This window comes from Rutidosis leptorrhynchoides, chromosome 7 (assembly GCF_046630445.1).
Source record: "Rutidosis leptorrhynchoides isolate AG116_Rl617_1_P2 chromosome 7, CSIRO_AGI_Rlap_v1, whole genome shotgun sequence".
Lineage (NCBI taxonomy): Eukaryota > Viridiplantae > Streptophyta > Magnoliopsida > Asterales > Asteraceae > Rutidosis > Rutidosis leptorrhynchoides.
Genome location: NC_092339.1, coordinates 313,220,328 through 313,229,065, shown reverse-complemented (window position 1 = coordinate 313,229,065; position 8,738 = coordinate 313,220,328).

The window sequence follows — 8,738 nt, the reverse complement described above, 5'->3', positions numbered from 1 at the left end:
TATAAATAATTATAAGAATTATTTAAATATTATATTATATTTATGTGCATAGTTGACTTGTAATTTTTAGTCCGTTGCGTCGTGCGTTGAGAGTTGACTCATGTCCCGGTTCCGGATTTTCGAACGTCCTTGCGTACAATTTTATATTTTGTACTTTGCGTTTTGAATCTTGTACTCTTGTAATTTCGAGACGTTTCTTGTCAATAATTGGAACCTCTTTGATTGTCTTTTGTACTTTTGAGCTTTTTGGTCGTTTGCGTCTTCAATTCGTCGAATCTATCTTTTGTCTTCACCTTTTATTATTTAAACGAATATCACTTGTAAATAGAACAATTTCAACTAAAAGCTTGTCTTTCTTGAGGAATAATGCTATGAAATATATGTTCGTTTTTAGCATTATCATTAACCCAATGTTTATAATATCAAATGAGATTTTAAATTATTATATTATCATGATATTATCATGTATGAATATCTCTTAATATGATATATATACATTAAATGTCTTTACAACGATAATCGTTACATATATGTCTCGTTTAAAAATCATTAAGTTAGTAGTCTTGTTTTTACATATGTAGTTCATTGTTAATATACTTAATGATATGTTTACTTATCATAGTATCATGTTAACTATATATATATCCATATATATGTCATCATATAGTTTTTACAAGTTTTAACGTTCGTGAATCACCGGTCAACTTGGGTGGTCAATTGTCTATATGAAACATATTTCAATTAATCAAGTCTTAACAAGTTTGATTGCTTAACATGTTGGAAACATTTAATCATGTAAATATCAATCTCAATTAATATATATAAACATGGAAAAGTTCGGGTCACTACAATACACACCTAACGTGAAGGTTATATATGTCATCATATACTACAATATCACCGCTACTTGTAGCCTAGGGTGATCCTTGTTACCATTATGGGATGCTTGTGGATCTTGAATGCCAAGACTTAGATTCTGGTCAAGAGATCCAGGGCCGCTCGGTAACAATAGATCATTCGAGTGACTTGCATGTTAGCGACGAAGTTTGGGCGAGATTGTACAACATCTTTGTTAAGAATTATAACCCGAACATTCTTAAACTAGAAGCTTACTATAAGTGGAAGTTTTTCATAAATAGTAGGTTTCTAAAAATAGAAACTTTTGAGAAATAGGAACTTTTCTCGAAAACCATCACTGTCAATATAGTTGCTATATTAATAAACATACTTTATGTCAAGTTAGACATTAACTAATCAAACGTTATACCTCAAGGTTGATATCCAGATCACTTACTTGCTTTACTTTCCTTCTTGCGTGGAATACTTCAACTGCTATTTAATGTGAGTTTTCATAGCTCCCTTTTTATCTATATTTTTGGGCTGAGAATACATGCGCTACTTTTATAACTGTTTTATACGTTAGACACAAGTACCAACCATTAAACTGTGATATGTTGGGCTATGACCAGCAAGTCCCCAACCGACAAGTATAAACGATAACTTGTTACGGGGCAAACTTGAAAGTCTAGTCTAAATATCAGTACCAACTATTAAACTATGCTATACCCGGCTATGTCCGACTAAGTCCCTACAGTGATATTTTTAATTGCTGCGGCATTCTTAATTATTGGGGATAGGCCTATCGGGAGTAACGTCCCCGATACATTTGACTAAGTCTTTGTATTACTTGATAATGAAATTAAACGACAAGGACAGAACAACTTGTCACGGGGCAAACAACGTTTAGTCTAAATATCACGCACTGGCATAACTTTTTGATCCTACGAGAGATCAACTTGACTGGATCTGAGTGATCTACTTATGAAAACAAATCTTGTGGTCTAACACTATTACTGAAATCATTATTTATGACAAACCTATGAACTCACTCAACCTCATGTTGACCTTTTTAAGCATGTTTATTCTCAGGTACTTAAGTATTGCTTCCGCTGTATATCTGCTGCTTTGATGATAATTGCTTAATATGCTTGGAGTCTTCATTACATATCATATCAATTAAAGACATTTAATGTTCTAAATACAATGTAATCTATTTATCTTCCGCTGCAAAACTCAATAAAACGTCTCATATAGAGTCGTTCTCGTTTATACAACTGTGATTTGATATAATTAGTGACGTTATTCTTCCAGGCCCTATCTGGAGGACGTCACAGATTGGTATCAGAGCAAGTTGTTGTAGAGAACCAGGATTGCATTTTATGTGTACCTTATACAATTAGGTACCTTAGCAATGTAGGACTACAACTATCCTTGACCATAGTGCCTTTAATTGTTGCCTTTAACTGTTAAATGCTATACTATACTTTAGAAACTTTACTTATCTTAGATTGTCGAGCCAATCTAAGAACTCTGCTCATTCTCCAAAGTACTATCCAATTCCGCCACCATATTTAAATGCGACACCATGATGTCGGAAATTCTCGACATTCCTTTGTCATCTATCATGGTTTTGTATATTACATATGTATTACATGAAATGTTATCCATGATTCTTGAAATCTATACTATTCATATTCATTACTTTCAAAATCTTTGCTTTCTCGTTATTTTTGATCATTGAATTTTCTTGACGGATGGCGTCTACGAAACTCTAGAATGGAAGGGTTTGGATTGCCGATTTAAAGGATCCTATAGCTCAAGCCCCTAGACCTGAATAGGCCATTATGAATTAAAAGTCTTTAGTCGAAAGTTTATCTGATTACATACTTATCATTTTTATCTCGACACGTCATACTGCAATTATTGCATAAATGGAGTATTGAGACATCATATCTAATCATATCTTATCCTATCTATCTCCATAAACTTTGTCAAACACTTTCCCTAAACTTCCTCCGTAAATTATGGAAATCTTTTTGCTATATATACGTATTCAAGGAGACGAATATATCATTCAGTAACCAACACCCATTCCATATTAAACCCTATTCCAAACACATAATATGGATTCCTCGAACTCCTCGAGCTCCAACGGCAGCGTAACCGGAACAAACGAACCAATCAGCCATCATTTATTCTGGATGAATTGGGGATGGGTTCGTAGCCGACTCAATCAATGGAGGCAAGAAGAAGGTGATCCCTTCCACCAACCGAATTCACCTCTTGGCGAAGAACCTGAAGCACTTACCGGCGAACCAGTCCGAAACACCATTTTCTCTCTTCTTTCCAGGGTATCCCGTCACGAATATATAATATCGAAGATTCTAGATCTTATTCACCCCCTTTTTCCAACCGCCAATCATTCCGGAATAGTAGAAGAAGTCAATGAGCTTCGCGCTTGAGTGGTGGCTCTAGAGAATATGGTGCGAATTCTACAAGCATCAGTAGCACCAGCAGCATAACCAGCATCACCACCAGTACCATCAGTACCATCAACATCACCACCAACAGCATCAGCTTCATCAATAACAACATCCGCATCCCACACCTCAACATCACACTCAGTACCTCAAACATCAACATCATACGCCCATAGATACCAAGGAATATTAGTAATAATGAGTTAAGATGTATTGACTCATTCTTCATGAAGAATTATATATGTATACCTTATATATATATATATATATGATTTGGAACAATAATAAATCTTATCGTACTAAGCAATTACGTGTGAACCTCAACTAGTATGTACTACTTGGTTAATTCATATCACTAATATGCTATGATGTACACCCTTCATTAATGACTTAACAATTGTTAATCACTGCTTCAACACAATAAACTCAATTTCATAACAAATCAAGTGTAACGATGAATGTATTGATTCATAACTTCATTAGCGAAATATTTCGCGACAATTATGAAATCTCTAAAGGTTTTGGAGATTATTCATTCTCGTTTCAACCGTAAATCAAATGAGTTTAATATTATATTAAATCCATGATTACATCTGAAGGAAAAAATATATATGTATGTATATTTTCATAAAGACTGTAATTAAAACTCTTTTGAACAAACTGTTAATTGTGAAAATATTTTAACGGGTAGGTAATACCTAGAAATATTTATATCTCACATTAATATGTTACATTGTACATGTAACATCCCGCGTTTTTCCGTTAAATTTATTTTTAACACTATCTTTTTTTTTTAAATAATATCTTTCGTTATTTATATTCGTAGATTCCGTTGACAAACGTTCATAATATTCTCGTTATTTAATTATAACATCACTCGTTTACTTGAGCGTTTTTAAAATATTCGTTTGGTTAATTCCCGCATCCGCTTTGAAACTTGAGGGACCGAGGTTGCCAAGTGGGCAAACTAGTTGACTAGGTCAACTAGTCAACCCACCTCATCCACCCATTCACTTCCACTCACTTCCTCATCTCTTTCTCTCCTTTCTCATCTTCCATTTTTGAACTTAAACACCCAACTCACAAAAATCATCATCTAAATCCGGATCAAGAGGCAAACATCAAAACAAATTACATTTTCGTGATCCTCTTTTCATCCTCTACATTTTGGTACCAATTTCATCTCATTTGGGTAACATTTCTAAAACTCTAGATTTCTCTAAATTCGTGTTTTTGACTTGAAATGGTGTTAGTTAGTGTCTATGGCTCGTGTATAACATGAATATATGTTTTGTTTGCTCGATTCGTTGTTTTGAGTAACTAGTTTGAACATTTGAAATGGGTGTGCTAAATCTTTGATTTTGGATGAGTTACTGTTGTTAAATTGTTAAAGTTCATGTTTTAATTGTGTTACTAGTATCACTAGCTTCGTTTTGATGCGTAGGTTGATTAAGAAAACTTCAAAAACATGAATATTGATTTTTGCGGATTTTGGTTAGGGTTTGATAGACTTAAAACGAGCTTTTGATGTTTCAAATGCCATGAAATGTTATTAGTAAGTGTTTAGTTGTAATGTATGCTTCATTACCTTCAAAACGGTATATCATATGTGTGAATTGGATTCCCGAAACTTAAAATGCATTTGATGAACTTGGAAACTTTGAAAATAAACCTTTATTGATCACTTAACAAGATTTCGGTTATTGTAATTGATGTTTTGCTTGATGAAAAGTGTTTAGTTGTATTCCTCGTCAAATTACCTTTCCAATGATATAAGATACATGTTCTAAGTGTTTACGGTTTGTGAATTGTGCTAAATTGAAGAGTTAACTTTGACTTGAACAATTGAAACTGACCAGGTACCAGGCCACGCCTAATGTCGCGGCGCGACACCTCTGGCCGCGGCGCGACATTTGCCTTGTTTGGGTTCTGACCTACATGGTCAAAATTCGAAAAATGTTTGCTATGCTACGCACCTTCGATTCACATGTAACTTGTTCTAACATGCTTATATATGAATAAAAACCTCAGGAAAATAGTTCGGGACCCGACCCGAACGTGTTGACTTTTTCGTTGACTTTGACTTGACCGAGTTTGACTTTTAGTTAAACTTAACCAAACATTTATGCAATCGTTCTAATCTTCTTTTATACTTGATTCTTGCATGAAACTTGACAACGTGATTCACATGCTATACTATTCGAGTCGTAACGATCCATAGGACTAATTGAACACATTTCGCCCGACCTTGTGTCGTAACCGGTTAATTAATACAACTTACTTGTTTAGGTCAAGGCTAAGCAACTATCATGCACACATTTACTTTGTGAAGTAGTTTTATACTCGTGCACTCGAGGTGAGATCATAGTCCCATCTTTCAACAACTTTTATGCTTTAAACTATGGGATGAGAAACATATACGTATCATACTTTTACACTTGAACACAAGTACGAAAACGAACATTCCACGTACGGGTTTGAACAAAAAGCCTCAATTCAATTATCATTAGTTACACTTGCAGGGTGTAAACGTGAACTTATATTATGTGATCACATGGGCTTGACGAGCCTCATTCGGACGGTTCGCTACCGTTAGCGGATGAAATATATTTTCGAGTCTAGTGTATGTTCTAACACTACGCAAAGGGTGCAAAACAGTTAAGTTTGATAATTGGGTGCCCGGGATACAAACAACAACTTTGGAATGCAAATGATTTTGATAATCATCTTATACTAAATCTTGTGGTTCAAATACAACGTTTACTAAAACCCTATGATTTCACCAACGTTTTTCGTTGACAGTTTTCTATATGTTTCTCAGGTTCATACTTGGGTATTTGATACATGCTTCCGCGTACAATCATACTTGCTTGGAGTTAAGCATACATGCATACACTCTGATTTCTTGCTTGGGGTCAAGCATACATACATACATACGCTAGTGATAGCACCTTTAGATTCAAACATATCGTTTACATACTTACGCTATTTATAGCAACCGTGATTTTAAACTAATTATGTCGCAAGTTATCTCATTTATAATTTATACTTTTGCAAACTTGAAATTGTTGTCGAACGGTTTTGTAAACTAAACTTTGCAAGCATGATACGTTACAAAAGGACGCAACATAATTTTGGTCAAACGAGTCTCATATAGGGACTACGACCACGTAACGGGACCTAAGTTAGCGGCGCCGTCAATGACGATTTTGTCGGGTCGCTACAGATGGTATCAGAGCTGGTTTAACCTTAGCCGTAAAGGTAGTCACGCGCGCCGGCTGTTAGACCGGGCACTCATACGGACTATGCTTTTTGGCGGGTTAATCGTAGAGGGGGTTCTCACAGTGTTACCTGTGACGAAGCATTGGCTCTTACCCCTTGCGATCCCTTGGAATTTGAGGGTTGGCAGTTTGGCAGAAATGCGGGCCGTAAAATCAGTGTCTGAGGTACACTCAGTGGTCACCAAGCGGTTAGCTGGAAAGGCACTGGGTGGGTTTCTACCCCATCTGTCGCTACAGATGGTATCAGAGCATTGGTTGTAGGGAACTAGGATGTGCATTAGTGTGTCTGACAGAGTCGTTAGGACGCATTAGTGAATCTAGACTACAACCGGATAGTTAATCATTGCATCCTGACTTGCATTTGCTATAGATAGCACTTACTTGACTATTTGTGCATATATACTTGAATCTTTCTTAGGTGAACTCCATAATGGTACCAAACTTTCATCATACGAATCCGTATTCTGCCACTTTCTGGTAACACACGTAAATTCAAGATTCATACACGTATGGATGACGACGACTTCATTAGTCACACTTGTTCGGGAACTCTGTCTCCCGGATTGTTATTTGCCACCGTTTCAACTTACTATCGGTTTCCCACTGGTGTTTCTTACTATCTACTTTTTGGTGTTACTACCATCACTACTCTAGGTGAGTATCATCATCAACATTTATCACTACGGTTGCGTGCTACTCATTATCATGATTCGTTACTCTTTTCGTGCCTAAGGGCATTATCGCTTGACTTGAACCGCAATGACGTGAACAATCATTTATACACTTCCCTCGGGGAACGCTTCTTTATAGTTGCACTAATTCTTTCGATTCAATACGAGTCACGTTAGAGACGTCGTTACACTTTGTTTATTTTAAACTTCACGATTACACGAACTTGAATCTATAGAGTGATGTGGGAATGGAGGTATGAGTTAGCGTAATATAACGACACTCGATCAACGTGGTTATATTACGGTAAGTCATACCAAAGTTCTAATGACACATGATGGTGGTTGGACTCGATCAACCTAATCACCACCATGTGCCATGTACATGACTTTATTTTTTTTGTTTGAACATCCGAAAACTCCGAGAATACTGATAACAACCATACCCGGGACACATCTTCGATTATTGTCGAACCATATTGATGCTTCCGAATGAATGACAAATTCTTTCGACTTCAAACATATGTTACACGTGTGTACTATCTCGTTTTCTTATAGTTTTTATAGACGAACTACAAAATACTTGGTATACTCACATCGAGGCGAAAACTTCTCTCGCCTTACACTCGTACTTCCGTTTAAGGAAATATTTTATCTAAATTCTCAATGGAGAGAGAGACTCTTCACACTATACTAGTATTCGCCTCGAGGGTGAATAGTCCTATCGAACATTTTCGGAAACCGATAAATCTTCCGCGGCGCGAAATTCTTGAGAAACAGAAACTTGTTCCAACAAACGTTTTCACGTCCTAACAAACTCTTTCAAATATACCTTAAAGAGATGTACCTCGTTTCGGATCGAGATCCTCGTTTCACTTCTAGATTTTGGAGTGTCTCACAAAAAGTCTCGGGACCACGTTTAGACATGAGTACCGCACATCAACCACAACCCGACGGACCGAGCAAACATACGATTCAAACCTTGGAAACCGTAATACGAATTTGTGTTATCAACTTCAAATTTACTTGAGAAAAGTTTTTTCCTTTAACCAAATTCTCTTACAACGATGGTTATCATTCAAGTCTTAACGTCACACTTTTCGAGGACCCGTATAGCCGTAATTGTCGTTTTCTTAAATTGTTGAACCGAAGTAGGTGACAAGCGAACCACCGAACCCGAAATCATTCATGAAACAACTGAAAAATTTTTCAATTCCAAGAAAGGCTCAAGGCGGATCGTAGTCGCCAAAAGAACTATGCCGATGTTAGACGTGAACCTCTCGAATTCCAAGTGGGTAACTGCGTAACGTTAAAGTCGCACCTTGAAAAGGTCTAATCCGTTTCGGGAAACGTAGATAGCTAAATCCGCGATATTTTTAGTCCTTTTAAAATCCTGGGGCGTTTTAGACCCGTTACTAGCCGTTTAGATTTTTCAACTCATTCGAGTCTCCGTTCATCCTAAATTCTAC